The 20953-nt window shown below is 43.2% G+C and overlaps 1 protein-coding gene across 9 annotated transcripts in view; it reads left to right on the top strand.

Moving 5' to 3' along the window:
- SGCD (sarcoglycan delta) overlaps positions 1-20953 on the top strand; it is a 393778-nt gene that overhangs the window by 195949 nt on the left and 176876 nt on the right. For all 9 annotated transcript variants that reach the window (XM_068205996.1, XM_068205995.1, XM_068205999.1 and 6 more), the window contains one exon: positions 6723-6908. The gene's annotated coding sequence lies outside the window, so the exon portion shown is untranslated. The remainder of the gene's footprint in view (positions 1-6722; positions 6909-20953) is intronic.

Raw genomic sequence — 20953 nt, forward strand, 5'->3', positions numbered from 1 at the left:
TTTTAGAAGCACTTTAAAAAGCAGAAAAGCACACTAGCCTCTCAGGCATGATATCTGTGGGTCCATATTTCCAATGCTATTTTAACTGGACACAATTATGTGCTGGTGTGATGAACTATGGGTGGGAGAGCAGCGATGCAAGCACCTGATGGCACAGGCAGTTCTCCTGTAAGCACTGCTAACTCTGTGTCAGTGTGCACCTGTAGGAAATACAAGTTTTTTTCAGTGGAAAGGCCAATTTCTATCTCAAATGCTGCCCTGTTAAAAGTAGTTTTAATCTGTATTTAATTATTGTACTTTAGCTATGTCTAGATTTGGATGGGGTTGAGGTGCCCTGTATGGTTTCTTTGCCAGTGGTGGCTAAATGAATCTTTTCATGTCAAGCCAAGCTCTGCCTGGCTTTAATAACATATTTCTGGCTGGGTCTGGCCCTGGAGTCAGCAGCCTTGAGCTGTGTCCGACAAGAATCCAGCCTATTCTGTAACAAGGTTATTCTAAACTCCCTGACGTTTGATGGTCCCCTTTTAGCTGTTTTGGTTTTCAGAACAAATCAAAGATTGCTCTGAGGCACCTGAGCACTGAAGGTACTTCAGGCACTGCTGTTCAGGCTGGCACTGCTGGGAACTGTATTTTTTCTCCTTTCTTTAGGATTTACAGCACTTTAAGGCAGCGTTTCCCCACGGAAGCACTGTCACACTGCCTTATTTTATGGGTGAATTAGAGTATTGCAGGTACTTGCTGACTTTGTCGAAATCCAGCAAACCTTCTCTCTCTGAGAGCAGGCAGCAGGAGGTGTCTGCATGGGTGAACTGGAGATCTCTCCCAGATGGAGGCTGAAGAAGGGTGATTGTGTGTGTCTGTGTGTGTTAGGAGAGGAGGGAGAACATTAAGGGAGTTGTGGTTTGCAATTGCAGGTGCGTTGTGGCTGTGTAGTGGAAGGGCAGCTTCAGGGGCTTGCTTTTCTTTCTTTGTTGTCCTTTTTAACTTGCATCAGCTTTTCCACACTCCTGACATTTTTGTAGAAAGCTTCAGCATCCTCCCACAGCCCCAGGTGTGCTCTGGCCTGTTCCTGGCTCCCCAGTGCACTGGGCTGGAGAAACTTGGTTCAAGTTTGTGATGAAGGGACCTGCTTGAACCAGTAACTGTGAAAGTGAGACCTGTACCTTAACTGTGACACTGAGATGAGTGACGGGATTGTTTCCTTGTTAGATTCCCATTTTAGGTTCGAGTAAGAGGAAATCCACTTAGATCTTGTTGCATCAGTGAAGGCTGTATCACACAGCTGCTTCTGGTACAAACCTGTCAGCTCTTGTTGGGAGAACTGGCTTCATTTCATTACTTGATTATTTTGATGGTCTGACTGGTTGAATGGAAGTTGGTTGCTACTCACCACTGAAGTGAGTTCAGCATTGCTTTCCCCCCCCCACAAATATGCTTCCAACCCTTTGAAAGCATTATTTGTTAAGGACATATGCATTGCAGTAACTTCATCATTGCTTTCAACTGAACTAGCAGAAGAAACAGTAATCTGCTGAAAGAGCTTCAGTACAAGGGCAGATGTAAACACCTAAGGAGCCCAAGCGATCTTATTTTATAGTCTAAGCAGACTGTAATAGTAGGAGTAATAATAATAAAAACACTTAATAGTGTGATGCAGCTTTGGCAGCTGGAGAGTTAGACAGTAACCTGCAACTTAATGCTTTTGAACTTGGGAAGCAGCTTTGGTTAAAACCAAGTGCCTGCTGAAGAAAGGAGTTTATATTATTTCAAACTGGAAGTATTTCCATTACATTGCTTGGGTTCATTTTCAGAAAGTATTTACTTATGGGCAACAGCAGCAAAACCTGTTCAGTGTCATAGCATTTCCTAACACAGCGAGATATTAATTACACTCCTGAACCTGGTAATGTAACATTGATGCTGTTATGATGAGAAAAGTTCCTTCAATAAGGGTGATTAACCACTTACTTCCTTTTACCTGGACACCATTAGTTTGCACTTGGATAACAAAAATCAATGCTGATCTTCAGCAGCATTACAGGTTTCTGTTGTATTAATCTCAGTCAACATATTCTTCATTTTATTATTGCCTGCATTCTTTAATTGAATTCATTTCCCATCACACCACCAGCCCCCACCAGATTTCTAATGGTGGGTGTTATCACTTGAATTGCAGCTCTCCTATTTCACTATTTGTTTTGTTGGCAGGGAAGGGGAAAAATAAAAAAGCCTCCAAACAGCTGAGTGCTAGTAGTGCTGATGACTTCTGTTTTATTTATGTTTTGCACTGAGCCATGGTGAATGATAAAGTGTGTCTGGGACACGGCTGTGGGCAACACTCTGAGTGTTATAGTTGGAAATCTGCCAGAGTTGCATTGCTACCAATTTTTTACCGTTAGCCTTCTGGAAGGAAGGATTCAAAGTCTCACTTTATTCCCTTCTTCACCCGTGTCACCTTTGCAGTAAATTAATGTGAGATCTTTACAGAGATGGAGCTGACGTGGTGAGCTGTTGCTCCCACAGCTTCCCTTGGGACTGGAGCTGTGAGGAGTCAGGAGCATCCTTTGGGATAACAGAGAGCTTGGCTTGGAGCTGGAGCCTGTGCTGGGGTTGTGCTGATGCTGTCCTGCAGCTCAGCAGGAAGCTCTGAGCTTGATCCCAAGGAAAAAGCAGAAAGCAGCAGTTGTTCCCTGCTCAGCTGTGTGGGGACTCATGTCCGGGGCTGTAATTAGGAGATATACCTGCTAATGAATTGGTGTAATCCCCTGCTGTGCTCACAGTCTGCTGGGGGATCTCTTTTCCTGGCTTTGCAGAGGCAGGTGACCTTGCTAAATACTTAGCAGTAAAAATGTGTTTTCCCTTGTTTCACAGCCTTTCTTCTGGCTCTGCCAGTAGAGCTCTTCTTTATTAATTGAAAATATTTACTCAAGTTTAGTTTCAGGGAAGGAGGGAAGTTAGAAGAATATACATGAACATATTCCATATGTGTCATATACATCTACATGAATGCACACACGTATGAAATTCTGATTTTTTAATGGCCATGCCGGCAATAAAAACAAAAGAAATTTAATATTTAGGCAAGGAGTTATATTTTCAATTATTTTTCAATTACTTTTATCCGTCACCAGCCATTTAAAATGTTGAATAATTTCACCGCCCAACTAATTTATTCAATTGCAGTTAGGTAGGTTGTAATTAATATTTGAAGAGACAAACTAATACTAATTTGAATATCTACTACACTGTAATATTTGCTCGCAGATGTGTTGTTTAGCTTCTAGATACCTCTTTTTTGCCCTTGCTGAAGTTGCAAATGCTCATCAATGTTGCCACAAGGCCCAAAGTGCACCTTAAGCTGTTTGACACACAAATCTAAGGATGAGTGTGCTGGGTCAGAGGAGGCTCCAGCCAGCTCCTGTCCTCACCCCGACAGGGATCAATAGTTGACGCCAAAAGACAAAAATTAAGAAGAGGGCAAAGGTACAGCAAGGTTTCCTGAGAGACAGAAAGTCTCCCAGACTTCATTGATTTGTGGCCTGGAAGCATCCCAACATAGAAATGGTATCTTCAGATTTAATATTTGAGCTTATTTGTTACGTCTAAAGTATATAGTTATTTTGTATAATTCATGCTTTCCATCAGCAAAGAACTGAGATTCCTCCAAGGGAAATACTCTCTTTTTACTGGAAAAATGTCTTGTCTGCCTTTTCTGATTAATGAGAACATCCATATGCTGGCTTTTGTGAGTGGAAGACGGATCTGATACCACTTAACTATGTTAACTGAATGTAAAAATCTGAAGTGGTGGGATAATGAAAGTAATTTGCAGTTTGTCGACGTGTTCCCTCTGATCAAAGACGAGTGGGGGAGCACAGAAACTTAGAAACAACACAAGCAGACCGTGGAATTCCTTGGACATGGGGCATTTTTTGCAAGTTCAGAGTTGGTTTTGTTTCAGGTAGGAACAGTGCCAGCTCCTACAGCAGGTGCAGGCTTAAATGGATGATTTCTGTGTCAGGGATCATACGGATCTGGGTTGGAAAGGACCTTAAAGACCATCCGGTCCCACCTCCTGCTATGGGCAGGGACACCTTCCACTATCCCAGGCTGCTCCAGGCCCTGTCCAGCCTGGCTTTGGACACTTCCAGGGATGGGAAGCCACAGCTTCTTTGGGCAGCCTGTTCTCACTCTGCAGCTGTGGGGTGCTCCCGAGGCTCTGGGCTTGGCAAGAGCTGCCCAAAGCCAAGGAGGTGCAAGAAGCGTCTTGGCAGCTCTGTGATGGGCTCTCCAGGGTCTGAGGCTGTGACAGGGAAACCAGCTGGACACTGACCATTAGGTCAGGAGTGATCTACTGAGTGTGAAGGGATTTTTCTGCAAAACTGTACTGGTTTGGGCAACACAAGTGGCATACTTTTTTTTTTTTTTTTCCCTTCTTTTTTTTCCCCTTGCATGGTTCTGAGCCAACACAAATTATAGCTCATGAGGATTTCCATGCATTAATCTTTTGTAACTTTTTACTTTATTGCTGACTAGGATGGTCCCTGGCCTGGCTCCCTGCCTCTGTGTTGTGTGATACACATCAGCAGAGTGTGGAGGAAGCACACTGCCTTCACACTGGAGCATCTACACTTTGCTGCTCCCTGGAAACCTGGCCATTGATTTAATTTCATTAAGTTGCCCTGTCTCAGTTATATCAAGAGACACGGGAATTGTGCCCACTCACTGCATTTTGTCATGAATAAAGTTGTTTTCACCTCCACATCCACACCTCCCATTACTTCTTCTTCACATTGCTACGTATTCATTGGCAAACTGTCCTGAACAAGAACATTCACAACCCCACCTTTCCCAGCCTGAGCCCAGGCCCCTGCACTCGGGTTGCAGTGATGATCTGGTCCTGTTGCTGTTACTTCCTCTACTCAGCTGATGCTCTGGTTAATGCACAAAAATGTAGCACCTGTTTTCTTTAGTGACTATCCTATGTTACAATTTACGAGTAGAAATGAAAAAGTAATTGTAGCTGTGGTCTCCAGAGATAAAATCCCTTAAAAGCAGTAGAATTAGGTCTTACTGCTGCCTGCAGATGGAACTGGTGCAGCATCAGCCATTCCTGTGGGCACCCAGCAGCCATTTCGGTTGGCAGTCTGATTTTTCATGGTTGGCCTGGAAGAGGACAGGAACTGAAGGTCCACTTTTGTCCTTCACGTTGGAGTTCAAGAGAGGCAGGAAGTCTGCAAACGTGTACAACAATCACAGGGCTGAGGTCTGCCACCCTGACTCCTGTTGTGGGCGTCCCCCAAGCTGTTGTGGAGCCTTTAGGCGTGTATGGAACATATGAGGTCCAGTAAAGTAATTAGTGCTAAATAAAGTAAATTTATTTGATTGTTCTGATCTGTGTGACTATGCATGCTGTATGGACTTCAACAAAAAAAGAAAAAACCCATTATATACATTTGTGTGTGTGTATATATACATATAAAAGGCACTATGATGCTAACTTCCAGTGTGCACAGTTTCATGTGCTGGTTGCTGAAATCTTCCTTCTTGCAAGCCCAAAACCTAATGTGTTTTCCAGATAGGTGTAACCTGTTTGTGGGTTCAGGGTTTCTTGTGAAGGTGTAATGGGATTTTGTGGTACTTTGAGCTGCCACAGGCTTTCTCCTCTGGGGGAAACTTCTTGTATATCTGGTGTTTTTTTCCCTTTGCTTTTTATAAAATTCCTAGGCAAAGTCAGAGTATCTTCATGGCTTCTGAGTTAATCTTAGAAGAGCATCTCTGGGTGTGGTTTAAGGATGTGAGCCATGGATATATCTGACATAGGGAGCTCAGATCCTGCTCTCTCCTCAGTCCTCACCTGTTTTGTGCTGCTGTGCCTAGTTTTGCTTCATAGGCTGTATTATATGGATGGGGGATAGGATGATCCTTTGAGTGTTTCCCATCTGCCAGGGCTTAGGGATGAGCATTTGCACTTCCCAGTGCTTCTCTGAGGTTTCTGCTGGCTGGTAGTGCTGCTGCTGGTGGGCGCCTCCATCGCCATCTCTCACCTGGTGACTGCAGCGAGGCCCCACATCCCTGCTCAGTGCCAGGGTCTGACCTCTTGGAAACTCTTGAGCATATCTAGCAGTGACAGTGGGCTAGAAAATACGGTGATGCTGAACCCCCTGCTCCCAGAAAACCCCAGGACATTTCCTAGTCTCTGACAATTGCGTTGGAGGCAGAACTTTGGGAACTGCAGCGTGTTGGGCTGGCAGTCACGACTTCCCATCTGCTGTGAGCTTCTAAGCTTTGAATTTCTTGAGTAAGAGCCATTTTATCGTGCAGAGTATTAAGACTGAGGTGATGTCTCTGCTTTTAATATGAAAGTCCTGTTATTCTTCAGAAATGCCATAATGAATTAAAATATTCCCTATGGAGAAGTGCATTACTTACTTTTGTGTTACAATATTGGACTGGAATAAAAAGCGCCCAAGCTGTCATTCATTTCCTGGTCTAGGGACACTATAAAAGTACTGTAAAGCAAGAATAGCTTTGCACCACATTTCTTGAATTCAGTGATTGCCCTCTGAAGGTGCCACACATGATGGATTGTCACAGACTCTCTGTCCTGCCTTGACATTTCATTCCTATCCAATGTTGTCTTGTGTTCTGCTCTGAATCTGCCAAACAACTGACCCTAGAATTTAATGCCACACCTTCTTCTCTTTTCTTTTTCTGAGCAGCATCCTCTGCAGCTGAGGCTCTGAAATACTGGAGGACACTGCATCTTCCTCAGGGACACAGACAAGGGAGAGCTGGAGCCTCTGGGGGGCTCGGAAAGGAATTGTGGTTGGTGGTCGCCTGAGGAACTTACCTTCATCCCAATGTTGCTCTGAAACGAGTCGTGTCCAACAGTCAGGTTTGGTAAGGTATGTATTTTTTCCCCTTCTCTTGTATTTTTGCTCTTTTCTGAATATCTACATGTGGGGAAAACAGAGAATTAGCAGCCTTTGAGTTTATTGCTGTATTCATGCCATGCTCATACTGTGTCTGTAAATAAGCTTTGCTCTCCCTGAATTTAGAAAGCGTTCACCAGGAGTGAAGTGTTTTTATTGTCTTGGGCTTGAGGGGGTGTCTGTTCATGTGAAGTTCTTTATTAAACGAAATGCTTGCTGATGGTTGTGTGTTGCTGCTGGTGATGGATACTTGGTGATAAGAATCAATGTTTTGAAAATCCCACTTGTTGTGTTTCACTAATGACTGTAATTCTGAGGGTCAGAGTTGGGGAAAATAAAAGGAGATGAAGTAGCCCATTTGTAATTAGCCCTGTGCTTTTCTTTGTGCTCTGTATGTTCTCACTGTGTGCAAAGGATGGAAATACCACTACCAGTTTCCTGTATAATCATATTCCCCCTTTGTTGTGTAGCACTTAAAATTTTTGCCTGTGTGAGTGTTCTTGAACCCACACAAATGTTGCCCTGGCTGTGCTGGAACTGTAGCAAGGCAATATGCAACCATTTTCTAACAAGAAACTGAAGGCCAGGACATATTGTTGATGAAGATCATGCTAGATGAGATTTTAAGGTAATACAGTCTCTGATTCTATGGCTTCTTTTACCTAGGTCAAATTATTTCTGTGAAGGCAAAGTTTTCTGAATCAAAAAAAAAAAAAAAAAAAAAAAAAAAATTTAAAACAATAGTTCCCAGATCTCAGTAGAGTGATATCAGATGATATTACCCTTTTTCATTTAGCACATGGGTATTGACTTCCTTCATATGACTGAACCAGCGCTATAATCTTGTTGAGAAAAGTACAGTAGCAATATAACACATGTGCTTGGTGTTAGTGGAGGAGCAGGGAAAAGAAGTCAAGACTTTCTTAAAAGCCTCTAAAATAAATAGCAATGCAGGTGACTGTACATTACTTCTCCTGCTTTTGATCTGGTTGCACTTGTCATGTTAGCTCTGGAAATTGTGGGCTCTAACTCTTACGCTCCAGCAGAGCTCTGCCAGTGTCTGGCAATTGCAGGGAAAAGTTGGTTGGAATAGCTTAAATTGGGTGCTTAACTTTTAAATGTTGAGGGTCAAGAAAGGTCTGTTCCAACCACAGCATATGCTGTTAATTTGTGCAGGAATTTCAAGCAAACAACACGGTTGCCAGGGCAAGGTTCCCATCATTACAGCACAGCACAGCTCTGCTTGTCTGCCTGCTCTGGTTTCTGGAAGAGGAGCTTGTTAGACATTGCTCCTGCCTTTATTATCCTCTTCACTCCTGTTTATTTCCAAGCTACTGCTCTTGTGATTATAACACTTAAAAGGGAAGGTTGTGGGAGAGGTATTTGGTAATCAAGACAGCTTCTTGACTGTCGCAGAGAAAAATTTGGCACTGTTAGAATATAGAAATCACAGCAGTTTTGTTTATTCCTTGTTTGGGTTTGAGATTTCGGAGTTGAAATATGTAAATCTTCCTTGCAGTAAGAGTGTGAGTTTTGCTGGGTACCCAGGGTGTCCCAGGGTGTGTGAGGATCTGCTCCAGAGATGTTGGTGGTTGGTGTGACTGTGGTTCTGCTCCTGCCTTGGGTGGGGGGGCAGTAAATGAGCCTCCCTGTCATTCCTGAGCCAATCCAATTCTCACTGTAAGGTCTATATAAATATGTGAAACTATTATTAAGGCATTAAACTCTTGGGTGGACTTTGATTATACTTTTGCATTTTACTTCGTTACCATCAGATCTAAAATTTAGTTCTTATTTAAATCTCACACTTCTGGAAACTTCATCTTTAAGAAGAGCATTGCACTTTGAGAAGGTTGTGCTACACTATAAAGATTTGGCCAAACTGTTGTTGCTCCCTTGAGTAGATGAGGCCTTTCCTTATTGATTCTCTTCATCTCAGTACCAGAGTACTTGACTGCCATCAACTTTATCTGTTCCCACAACACCCTTGTAAGACAGAAGTGCTGCTTATCCCCATTTTGTAAATGGTGAATAAGAAACAGAGTCACTTCTAGGTCACTTTTAAGTGGCATTCATCTGTCCCTGATTTTCAGGCAGTCTTAGTGCACAAGCTGCATCCGACACACACAGCCCTGGCTGAGCACAAGATTTAGTTATGGATCTTTCTGAGGTCACTGCTTCCACCTAATCCAGTTTCTTCCATGTATCCTGCTCTCCGAAGTAGAGAGGGTTTTAATTAAGTGATTACAGTAACACTTAATGACACCAGGACTCAATGTTTCCCTCCTTATCTCTACTGAAAACTGAAACATCTGTTCAAATAATGTGAGCTGAATTCATTCATCTTTGCAGCAGAGTGTTTGCTCACGTGAGACGAGCAGATTCCCTTTTAGCAACATTTATGAAATTGTGCTAATGGTAATTTTATTGCATGAGGAATTAGTTTAAATGGATCTGCAGATAATGTGCAGAGCAGTAGTTTTTTTCTGAAATTGCTCATTTTTAGATTAGTAGAATCTGGTTAGTAAAATGCTCTGTTCGGCTGAAAAGGCATATTTAATAAATATGTAAGAGAAATTTCTAAGTAGCCATTAAACATAGTTAATAAATTTTATCTTGCAAGTAGAATTGAAAAAAAAAACTGTTCATTTAATGTGTTTTATGACTCTCATAGCAATTAATTGTCTTCATTACATGAATATAAATCCTTAATGTAATTCACCTTTTTCAGATTAATTGCTATGGAAATTTTCCCTTTGCTTTGTTTAGACTAGTAATATTATTTGTCTTTTCTAAAAGTTGAATCTCAACTTCACATTTTTTTACCTTTTCCAGATGTTCTGTAAATCAGTTCCAGTTAAAAAAAATTTCTTTGTGCCCCAGGCCAGTGCAGGGGTGGTGTTGCAGCTGTGATGCTCTGATCAGGTGAAGCAGAGACTTCAAGCCCTGCTTGACCTGCAGCAGAGCAGTGGGCAGCTCTCCCTCTCTCATTCATTACATTATGTGGTCTGATGAAAACTTACTATTTCTTTCTTCAAATTTTTCTTGTTTCTTATATGATTTCATTTATTAAATCAGGAAAAAAAACTCTGATTTTATATGCTTGTGGGTTTGGCTCTCACAGTAAGATCCTAATGCAACTTTTCAGTGTCTGCTGAGGGGTACAGGTGGCTGTATCTGAAAATTTGTCAGTAAAATTTCCTCCGACCTTATTGTGGGAACATTTTAGTTGGAGCATCACAAGATTGCTCCTTGAATTCCATTCCCAAAATTAAATTAAAAGCTGTATTTTGATTAAAGCCTTTATTCCCCTGGATTGAATTTTGCACACCAAACAGGACAAGAGGACAGCATGCAGGATCGTCTTTTACGTAGGTTTTTTTATCAGGGAGCAGGCTGAGCTTGTTTGCATGAGTAACATTTATGCAAATGTTTTCTAATGTTCCTCTGGACTGTTTTGCCAGGGTGAGGAAATAAAACAGCTATTATATTTGCAAGTTTTTGTTGCAAGATCAGCAGGCTGGCTGTTAAGGTATCAATTCCCTTGATGACGCCACTTCTGCAGCCCCATTCACTCAGCTTCTCCTCACAGGGCTTTTATTGAATCCATCAACCTGACACATATCAAAGCACAATTTCTGATAACAAATATCTTGTTGTAAAATGAATTAAAGAGGTGATAGCAGCGGCAGAACCGAGTTGAATTTCTGAAAGAAAATAAGAAACTCCAATACTAACATGAGATTCTTGAGATACCAATCACAGAACAGAAATATAATAGTCCTTTACCTGTTCTCCTGAAGTACTGAGAAGTCAGTGGGTCTGTCTGAAGTCATTCAAATGGCCTTGCTCCTGGGCTGGCAGCTTGTGGCTCTGCCTTCTGCCCTCTGATGTTTGTAGTGGTGCTTCAGAGAGCGTGATGAAGCTGGGGTTTGTTTTCTTCTGGAGACCTTTCCCCTGCGAGGAGCAGCAGCCTCCTTGTAATTACTCTGCACTCCAGTTGTGCAGAGACCTGGAGACTGAGGAGTGGAATTGCTGGCTCTGAGTGCTGCACACGTTCTTTCTCTCAGAAGTCAAAGCAGTTTGGAGCCCCTTGTCCTCTCCAGAGCTGCAGCTTGGCAGCCCACGTCTTAGGCAGAGTCCAGCCAGGGTGGAAAAGGGCCTGTGTTTCTTTGGGCTGCAGATGTTTTGAAATTAGCTGGCTCAAAACCTTTGTCTGAGAACAGATTTTCTCTCTCTTCTTGCAACCTTCTCCTATCTGTTTTGATCTCTTCATCCTGCTTTTCTATTCCCTTTGGTTTTGCATCTCTCAGAGGACAAGCAGTTTCTGGCAGGGCTGCCTTTGCACTGGTACTGCTCTCACTCTGCCCAGGCTCCCTTACCTCTGATTTTTTGGCTAGCATGCCCTCTAAGATACTAGCTAATAATAATCATGCTTTTTGCTCTGTGGCAGGCCTGCTTTCTGGGTAAGTATCCACTGACAGTTTGCAGCCTAGCAGAGAGGAAGAGGAGGGCAGCCAACAGTTGATGTGGAAAATTAATTATGAACTGCCATCCTCCTGCCATGTAGTTAAGGCAGCTCTGCATTGCAAGCTTTACATCCAGCTGTGCATTTCCTTCCTCCAATGTGGGAATGCTGCCAGAACAAAGCTTAGTGGAGAATGTCTCTTATGGGACTGATCACTCAGGATGCTCTGGAGCCTTTACTGCTCTGCTTTCAGCTGTGACACCACCCAAGGAGTAATCTTTTACCTTTTGTTGGAGGAATGTTGAGCTTAATTGTGCATCCAAGTTGATAAAGGTTTGTGTGTGTGGTGGGGAAGTCACCCATGTCCCTCTGTAGTCAGGGAGCAACATTTTTGTGTTCCAGTGTAGAGGTGTCCTGGTAACATTCAGGTTTAGAGGAGCTGCAGCTTTTTATATTTTCATCCTTCAGGATGACATATTTACTTCATAATGATCCTCAAAATCTGGCCTCGTCCATGGAAGTGGGGGGAGTTTGACAGGCACCAGGCAGCCCTGGGAATGTAATTACCCAAAGGAGCAGCTCTGTCCCTGGACAGCCTCTGTTTTAATGATCACAGGGGCATCTGCTGGAAGCCCCAGCACCGTGGGCAATTCAGGAGCTGTTGTGGTCTCATGATTGAAGACTGGCTCCCACTGCCTTGAGCTGAGCGCTGCAGAGCCAGCACAGCCTGGTCTAAGTGCCAGAGATGCCCTTCCTTAGGGAGCCCTTTAGGATATATGAAAGAGTCTGAAAGAGGGAGGGTTTTGGAAAGCCCTGACAAATTTTAAGTGGCTATATGAGGCTGAGCTAAAGAAATGAGTACTTGGAGTAACTTTTCTTGATGAAGCCTTTGTTTTGTTCAAAGGGTATTGAAGGGTGTGATGGAAACAGCCTTGCAAAGCCACAGCAGTAACAAGCGTGGGGTATTATGGAGATACTTTTCTCTACAACAGTGTCTCTTCAGACCAGAAAAACCCTTTTGGCTGCTCAGGTTTTCAGTTAAGGTACCAGTAGTCTCCACTTTGTACATTTTTATTACAAAATTCATTGTCACAGTTGCTGACTGATTTAGTGGTTAACTGAGGGGTGATCTCTAAGAAATACCGAGGATTTTGTGAAGGGCCAAATTGCTGCCTGGTGGAAGTCACTGACTCAAATCATGATGGTGTGAGCCTCATCCTCTTCCTGAGCTCTGCCTCCTGATTGACATAAATTCTACTTTCTTTCTAGCGCTGTCATGCTGATTTTTTGCAGCCAGGGGACTGTATTTGGAAGCACAAAACCATTGCACAGGTTTAGATGTGCTGCAAATAATTGTGAATGTCTAATGAAGGGAAGCTAAAACGTACTGAAAATGTTTGGAAATAAGAGGGAATGTGTGCAGCCAAGCGTTAGCTGTGAATGGAGAGTTCTTGTTGGCATCGTTTAATGGGAACTTTCCAGCTCCTAATTTCTGTGCTGCATATGTAGATAACAGCAAAACCAAAAAGGCAGGGTTGCTGTAGGCGAATGGAAGGAGCCTTTCACCTCTGGGGTAGAAGGGACAATGAAGTGAGCAGCATTTCTCTTTATGGCTGACACCCCCTCAGTCTTTGCCTTCCAGTTACTGGGAAAGGAACCAGCAGAGACCCCACAGCACTGGCCTCCTCCAGAGTTGTGTCTTATTCCTTCACAACACCAAATACCATCTGTTTTTTACTCCTGGCTGTCCAGGAAAAAACAGGGAGATTTTTTTTTTACCTTTTTTAAATTTTTTTCCTCTCTCTCTGTGTTGTTGGGGTAGGGTAGTTCCATTTGTATCTCTCCAGACAAGCTCGGTGCCTTTGACATGAGTGACCAGATGCCTTTTTGTCCACCTCAGGCAGTGGTCCCTGATCTTTGTGGAGATTCCTCTCTTCCTTTCTTCCCAGTGCTGCTGTGTTTTCCAGTCCCAATGCCATGTGAGAAGGAACACTTCAGTTTTATGTTAGATGTTGTATAAAGGCTTGGTCTTGAGCAACCATCAAATTGATGTGCACTCAAGCTGTGTTGTGATGCCATCACCCATGTGGACGGAGAAGCTGAAAATCAAAGCATTCTGAATGAAAAAGCACCATGAGGGTTAGGACTGTGCCATTTCCCTGGCAGACCTTGTGCCTGGGTCAGGTACTGGAGGTTCTCAGCTTCTCTCTTTCTGCCCAGTCATCTTCTGGTGGGTCTGCAGCAGCATGCTGGAAATGTAAATATAATAAAAAGGAAGAGGAAATATAAATATAATAAAGATATTTCATAAGTTTTCTACAAACCCTTTTGCATTTTATGTTAGATTGGGTGGGAGAGGTGGTGCTTGACTGGCACTGTGGGGTAACACCTCCCAAAGTGTCCTTGAGTTTATGACTGAAGTCGGGAGGTTGTGAGTCCTTCTCTGCACTGTTGTGCTGCCCCCAGGGGTGACACCAAAGCACAGAGGATCACTGCAAGTTTCCCCTTGGAATGCTCTTAAAAGGGGGCAAAACAACAACCATAAAAAGTCTTTCTCCTTAGGAAGGCTTGTTGGCACCTGTCCTTGGCTCAGGAGCACGGGCACAAGGGGGTGGGCGGCCCTGCTCTCTGCTTGCTTTCTGTCTGGGAGGAATTTCTAGTTGTTAATGATTAATTCAAATGTTTCTTGTCATCAGTACAGTCTGCAGAGAGTGATAAATCTGTGGTGGGTTAGAGGTGGAGGTTGCTCAGTGCTGACAATTAGTTTGAGCCACAGGCTTTGCTTTCATTGGCATTTTCACAGAATTAACCTGGACCTTGTCAATTAAATTCCAGACACATTTTGATGAGGGACATCTTCTTCTAATGATAATTGTAATAATATCACTTTTCTTCATTTAAAACCTGTCAGGCAGGCCATGTTTCCTGGGAAATAGCTGCCCAGTTTTCACATTGCCTAAATAACTAGGAAGTATCTTTCAGTTTTTTTGAGCTGACACTTCATCACCAATAACTAAAAGCATATGAGGCCAGAGCTGTTAATCTTGGAACACTTACCAACTTCAGTCAAGGTAATTTGACTTTATCTGCTAAAATAAGCAGGTTTATTAGCCTTCACTTTGGAGGCTAATAAACATTTGATAATTGCCTCAGGTCGTTGATGGGGATTTATCCTATTTAGGTCTTCTATTTGACAGTGTAGCTCCAGAGCATGTCCTAGGCACTGATCCATTTCTGCAGCTCATGTGTTCATTAGGTGAAGGAGGAAAGGTTGATTAAGGAACTTGTCTGAGTTGCACAAGAAGTCTGCAGTAGAAGTAACCCTGGAAATCCTCTGTCCTTGTATATTAACTGCAGTAGTTTTTTATGTGTCTGTAAATACATTTAGAATCTCTTTCATGCCACAAAAATGACTATTTAATAGTTGCAAAAGGATGGGGTATCAGGTTTCAATTAGAAAATTGTGGTTTTATTTTAGTGTAGCATGAAAAATTAAAGTGAAAATCATGTTTAGTTTTGCATGGAGAAATACTTTTCATTTCTCTGAATGAGGGTTCATAAGTGAAATCCTTCACAAATAGCCAGAGTAGGGAAGCAAAAATCTATATCCAGTAGAACTATCTAGACCTTGCAGTGTGTCTGACCTGAGCTTGTCCATGTGGGTGGAAAATGCTGCACTCCTTTATAAAAACTTGCTTGTCCTCTGGTCCTTCTCTGAGGGGTATAGAAGAAGGAACTCTGATTAATTATGAGCACCTCTAGGTGATGCTATAATATAAATAACAATAACCCACCTTATTTCTATAGCAGCTGGATGAAAAATGTCATCAGTTATTTGTAACAAAACTCTTCTGTTTGTTTTGTTGTTTGTTCAAAACTCTGGGCATAGCATGGACTCTGAGTAGGAGATCCAGGCACAAAATACTGCACTGAAGAAAGACTGAGGAATGATAACTGAGAACTAAATGGGCTTGGGCTGCTGTGCCTGTATTCTAGAAGTTTATAGTTGTGCTTTCAGTCAATGCAAAGAGTAATCCACCTCCTCTGTGGCAGAGCTTTTCTTTTCCCTTTGCAGTATGAACTGGCAAGCCTGTAATCTGCATTCTGGTGCATATGGAAATCACATTTACAACAGCATAGCTTGAAGGCAGTAAATATTATCAGATATTTTTCCAGTGAGCCTTCATCAGCTGAGCTGTGTATCTCACTGCTCTCATTTTTCTAAGAGTGCATTAGGGATGATCAATAAAACCTGACCTACCTTTGCAAGTTAAATAGGCCTGATTTTAAATGGCCAGACTTAAAGAGATTAAGATTTGCTAAGAGTTATTTAAAGTGCAAGCAGGGTCCATTTACATGCCATTTCTTTTCCACTTTTGAGGTTTGAATTGCAGTGGAAAACGGGTCATGTTGGACATTAAAACATGGAAGTGGAAACTGGTGCCTTGTTGAGCATGTCTTTATGGAGGGGCTGCCTTCCTACCCTGCACTTCCCTGTGTCTTACTGAAAACATAAAGTAATTCCTAGCTGTGGAACACACCTAACTGCGCAGTGAACTCGGACTATAAACAGTATTTCTCGTTTGGTGCTTTTGATTTCTGGGAGATGACCAAGGAGGAAAAAAGAATGTGCAAGAAACAAACAAACAGACACAAGGTAATAAAAATACACATCTGCTGTTTAACCCTTGGAGTACATTGTGGAAGTGGAGGCTGGAAGAGCAGCACTTCCCTGCAATGCAGGTCTGGCTGGGCATGAGGAACGGGTGGATTGGTGCTGTGGAGCTTTTACTTCCCCACCTCATGACTTTTAAGCATTTTACTTAAGAACCTGAAAGCCATGTGGAATGGTCTTGTGTCATGAAAGACAGGTTTGGTTATACAAATGAAATATTTCATTGCCTTAAAGTTAGTCTGAAAGGTGTTGTAATAAGCAGGTCACTGAGTCAAACATGCTGAAATAAAACCCCTGGCAGGGATGCTGTATCCTGCAAACATTACCTCTGTTACAAAGAACTGCTTGAGAACATACTAAATATTTTTGTGGCGCTTGTTTGTCATAACCAGCCAGCTATCGGTCTGTTGGGCTAGTTCTGATTACTGTGGTATGTTGTGTGGTGCCTCTGGAGATTCCAGCTGAGATTGGGTGTAGTACATGCATTTCCTGATGGGGTGGCTCAGTTTCACAAGATCACAGTGTGCCAGCTGCTCTTCCTCTCCTCTGCACGGTTCCTACCGAGAGCAAGAGGAGTGTGGGCTCAGTGAGAGCTATCAGAAGGTGCTCAGATGTCTCCATTGTTTCACATGGAGCTTGTGTGCGCGAGTTTTGGCTTTAGGCTTGTGTGTGTACATGCTGATACTCTGTTGGACTAGTTATTAATAAGAATTATCATTAATTTTGTCCCTGAATGGTTTTGTCTGTCTCTATGGCCCCGGTTTGAGCGCTGCTATGCTCAGTGCTGGGGAGCGAGGTTGTACATGACAGTCCTTGGCCCAGGGAGCTTCTGTGTGAAAAATCTGAGTGCAGTGGGAGAAGGAGACAGGGATTGCCAGCCAGTGTGGAGGCGACAGATGGAGCACAGCGGTGGAGATGAAGGATGTGCTGAGCTTCGTGTTGCGGGGCATCAGTGATCAAAACTCCTCTTTGTTGTGGTGCCTGTACAAGGCTCACAGCAATCAGGGATTTGGTTTGCTGAGACTAACTCCTGCCTTGTTAACTACTACCTCTTGATTATTTCTGTCTATCTCCATCTGCTGCCTCTTCGCTGTTAGATCTGCAAATTCCTTAGGGTTCAGACAGCTTTTTCTTTTAGTGTTTGTGCACTACTGAATTCTGTGGGGTTCTGGCCCAGGGTTAATGCTGGGAGCCATTATCAGTGGCATTTGCACATGAAAAATAAGGTATTAGGAGAACAATTATTTTCACGTCCTGATTATCTTTATTTGCATTCCAACATCCTCTGAATCTTTGAAACTGAAAACATTATTTAAATGAAAGAGACATGATTATAATTATTGTCATAATGTTCTGTAACCACAAATAGGTCAGCACAGGAAATGCAGTTTTTTTGGTGTGTGGTTGTTTATATATATATATATATATATATACACACATCTGTATTTGTCTGGCAGGTAGATTTTATCTTGCAGCCTCTGGCAGCTGCTTTCCTAGATGCTTATTCATATTTAATTGAGCTCCCCCATGCATTTGCATACATAAATCCACACTTGTTTTTAGCACCTGTTTGCATATTTTAATTCTAGATTGACCCTGAGGCTGCTGGCTTTGAGGTTTGTGCAGCCCCAGGTAGCTGGGTGTTGCATATTACTCCTCTTTCCCAAGCCCTGAGCCCGTGTCACGCTGACCTGCCAGCTGAAGTTTCCCCTGCTGGCACCACGCCACAGCCAAGTGCTTTCAGCGAGTTCTCAGCTATAATCCTGAGCTGATTTCTGGGATGCAATTCACTGCCACGGTTATCATATCAAAAGGGGAGTGATTTACATTTCCTGCACGTCTCCGTGTTGCCAGCCCCGGAGGATGCTGCAGAGAGAAAGTTAAGGCAATTTGATAAAATAACAAAAATGAGTCTGTTTACAGCGTTGCATCTTACTCTGTGGAGGAATTTGATACAAAGTTGGCATTAAGTACGAATTTAGGCTGTGCACAGAGATTGTTTTGGGGACTTTTTTTGGCTCCCAGGGAAAAAAATAGGAAGATTATTCCTGAAGACTGAATGCGTGGAGAGCTGTGTACTTGGCTTTGTGTGCCGCAAAATAAATCTTTATCTTGATTTCTTATTGTGTTGCCCCTTAAAGTCTCTCTCTTCTTCTGATATTCATCCAGAGCAGTGTCTGCATAACACGTTATCTTTGGGTTTTATCTGACCCCCTCAGCCCTCTGCAGTTTCCTCACTGAAAAGGCACTGAGCAATCATGCCAGCATCATTTGTACAAAGTGAAACACTTTATGCTGAGGTATTTTAAGCACGTTCCTACTGGAAATGCCACAGGAATGGCAGGACTGCAGCGTTTGCTGCTGCTGTGTGTTCAGCTGCCCGTATTTGTATGCAGAAGCACACACAGTGGTGGCTTCACATTCATTTCCTCTGTATCAATTACTTATTAGTAATCCACAAGCCCAATTAAGGAACTGGAGGTAGGATGTAATGCTGAGAGTGTGGCCATGCCTCTCCTGTTGGAGTCTGGAGAGGGAAGGAGCATATCTGGTGCAGGTGACAACTGGTGCTGTTATCTCTGAGACAGATTCCTGTGGTCTTGTCTAACTTTGGCTTAATTTCCTATTTTTTTATGAGCATCTTTCTTGGCTGTATTGACTGTGCTGAGATGAGGGGTTGTGTAAAAGGGGTACTTAAGGAGAACAGTGCAAAGCACTCTTGGATTTAGTGCACCTTATCTTGGTCATTTGAGGCTTTGATATTGTGCACTTGCAGCTGCAAATGCAAAAAATATGTGCCATAAGTTTCATAAGATTTCCAGAAATTGCAGCAACTCCTCTGCAGGGTTTGCAGTCCCAGGTCAGGGATTTTTTTTAGGAATTGGTGAGTAGAGGTCAAAAAGTTCAGCTTCAGACTGTTCAGGACAGGGTATGCTTTGCCTCTCATTTCACTTCTCTTTTCTTCCTCACATTTCAGCAAAGAAATATCTTTGTTCGTGCCTGTGTTTTACCTGCCTTTAAAAGCTTTGAAGCTTTGTGTAGTTCTCACTTAACTTTAGCAAATCCTTTAAAAGCAGATCACAGACCAGGAAACTATCACCTCACTTAACTTCAGCAAATCCTTTAAAATTGACCACACCAAGAAATTATCACCATGTCACCTTGATTAGTTTGGGTGCCTGACCTCCTCTCCCTCCTAACTTTGACTACTGCTTCTTGTCATCTTTGATTTCATCTTTCTCTTTTCTGTTTTTTCCCCCTTTCCCTTTACTGTCTGCGAAGATTTGCACTGCCTGATGCTATCACCTCTCCACACTGCTTGAATCTCAATGCAGGTGCCCTGGGACGAGATTACTCTCACCCTTCAAACTGATACGTCTCTTTTAATGTGTGATGTCCAAAGAGAAGATCATTCCTGGATCCTGGGAATTAAAACTGACATGTTCACATGTTGCTTTATCCGGACAAAATGTAAACTTAAGTGGAAGTCAGATGACAGTGTGGGTGCTTGGCTGGCATGCAGCAGGTCAGGGCACTTTTCCTGTGCAAGTCATCACTGATGAAAAGGGAAGCTCTGCATTTTTATTCTGTCCTTCTCATTCTTTTTTTCTCTCTATTCTACTTTTTTTTTTTTTGAAGAACTTATTTCCTTAGGGAGTTGTTAATGCTCAGGGCTTTTTACCCTGACATTTTGGACAATGATGTGACAACACAAGTGCATCTATTAGTCTTCCTCTGGAAGCTGACTGAAGCTAAGGACTTGATGGATAACGGCCACATTTTCCAGGAGCACCTGATGTACATGTGAGAAGAATGACTGAGTGACCTGCATATAAAACCAGACTATGTCAGGCACAAAGTCTGAGCACAGAACCAGGAAGGAAGACTGAGAACATGAACCTTTCATCATGAGGTCCTTAATTTGCTCCCCTTCTCTCTGTTGCAGAAATCTGGTGCTGTGTTGAGGCAGTGCAGGTTGTGATGTGGGAATGTGTAATCTCCTTCATGGGAAGGGAGGGCAGAGGGGAGCAGGCTTGTGTGGCATGGGCAGCTTTAAGAGAAGGAGGCTGCACACCTGGAAATGGAGCATCACTTCACCTTTGGTTGCTAAAGAAAGCTGATTCTCCTCTGCCTTGAGTAGTCAATTTACAAATTGAATGTAAAACAGCACTGGCTGGATCTTGCATTCTGTGCTGCTGTGGGGGCCCTTCAGGGAGAAAGGAAGAGAGCTGGAAGCCCTTGGGGCTGGTTGGAGCTCTGGATCTGGAAGTCACAGGCCACTGGAGCAGGTGAGGTGTGCTGGTAGGATTCTGTGCCCTTGGTGCTTTGCTGTGTGCTGTAGACCTTCTGCTGAAGCTGATACTGCTCTGCTTTATATTCTGCCATGCTGACTTGCTAAGGCTGATTTTGAACTCGTGCAGCTGGGAAGGGATGGGGAGGAAGGGAGGTTACAGTGGCAGGGCTGGGTGCTCCCCCCTCCCTGTTCCCCAGCACGTCACTCAGGCACAATCCTGCTGACCACTGGCTCGTGTTCTTCCAGCTTCTCTCTCTGCAAGACCACTATGTGAGAAATGGTCAAGGGTTCAAGTAGTTCTCGTGGAACTGGAGAAGGAAAAGTGCAAGAAGGAGTGCAGGACCATGTGCATTTGGCACCTGGAGCCCAGGTGTGCAGGCAGTGGATGGATGGCAGTTCTGCCCTCAGCTGTACCGTGCTCACGAGCAGCACGTCAGGAGCTGCCAGAGTGCCCAACCCTTTCCTTTGCTGATCTGCTCTGGGGTATCATGAAAGTGCATTTCATTATGTACCTTCTTCTTTTAATGACTTTAATAATTATTAGGTGAGCTTTTAGGCTCAGGGAGTAGCTCACAGGTGAG

This window comes from Anomalospiza imberbis, chromosome 15 (assembly GCF_031753505.1).
Source record: "Anomalospiza imberbis isolate Cuckoo-Finch-1a 21T00152 chromosome 15, ASM3175350v1, whole genome shotgun sequence".
Taxonomy (NCBI): Eukaryota; Metazoa; Chordata; class Aves; order Passeriformes; family Viduidae; genus Anomalospiza; species Anomalospiza imberbis.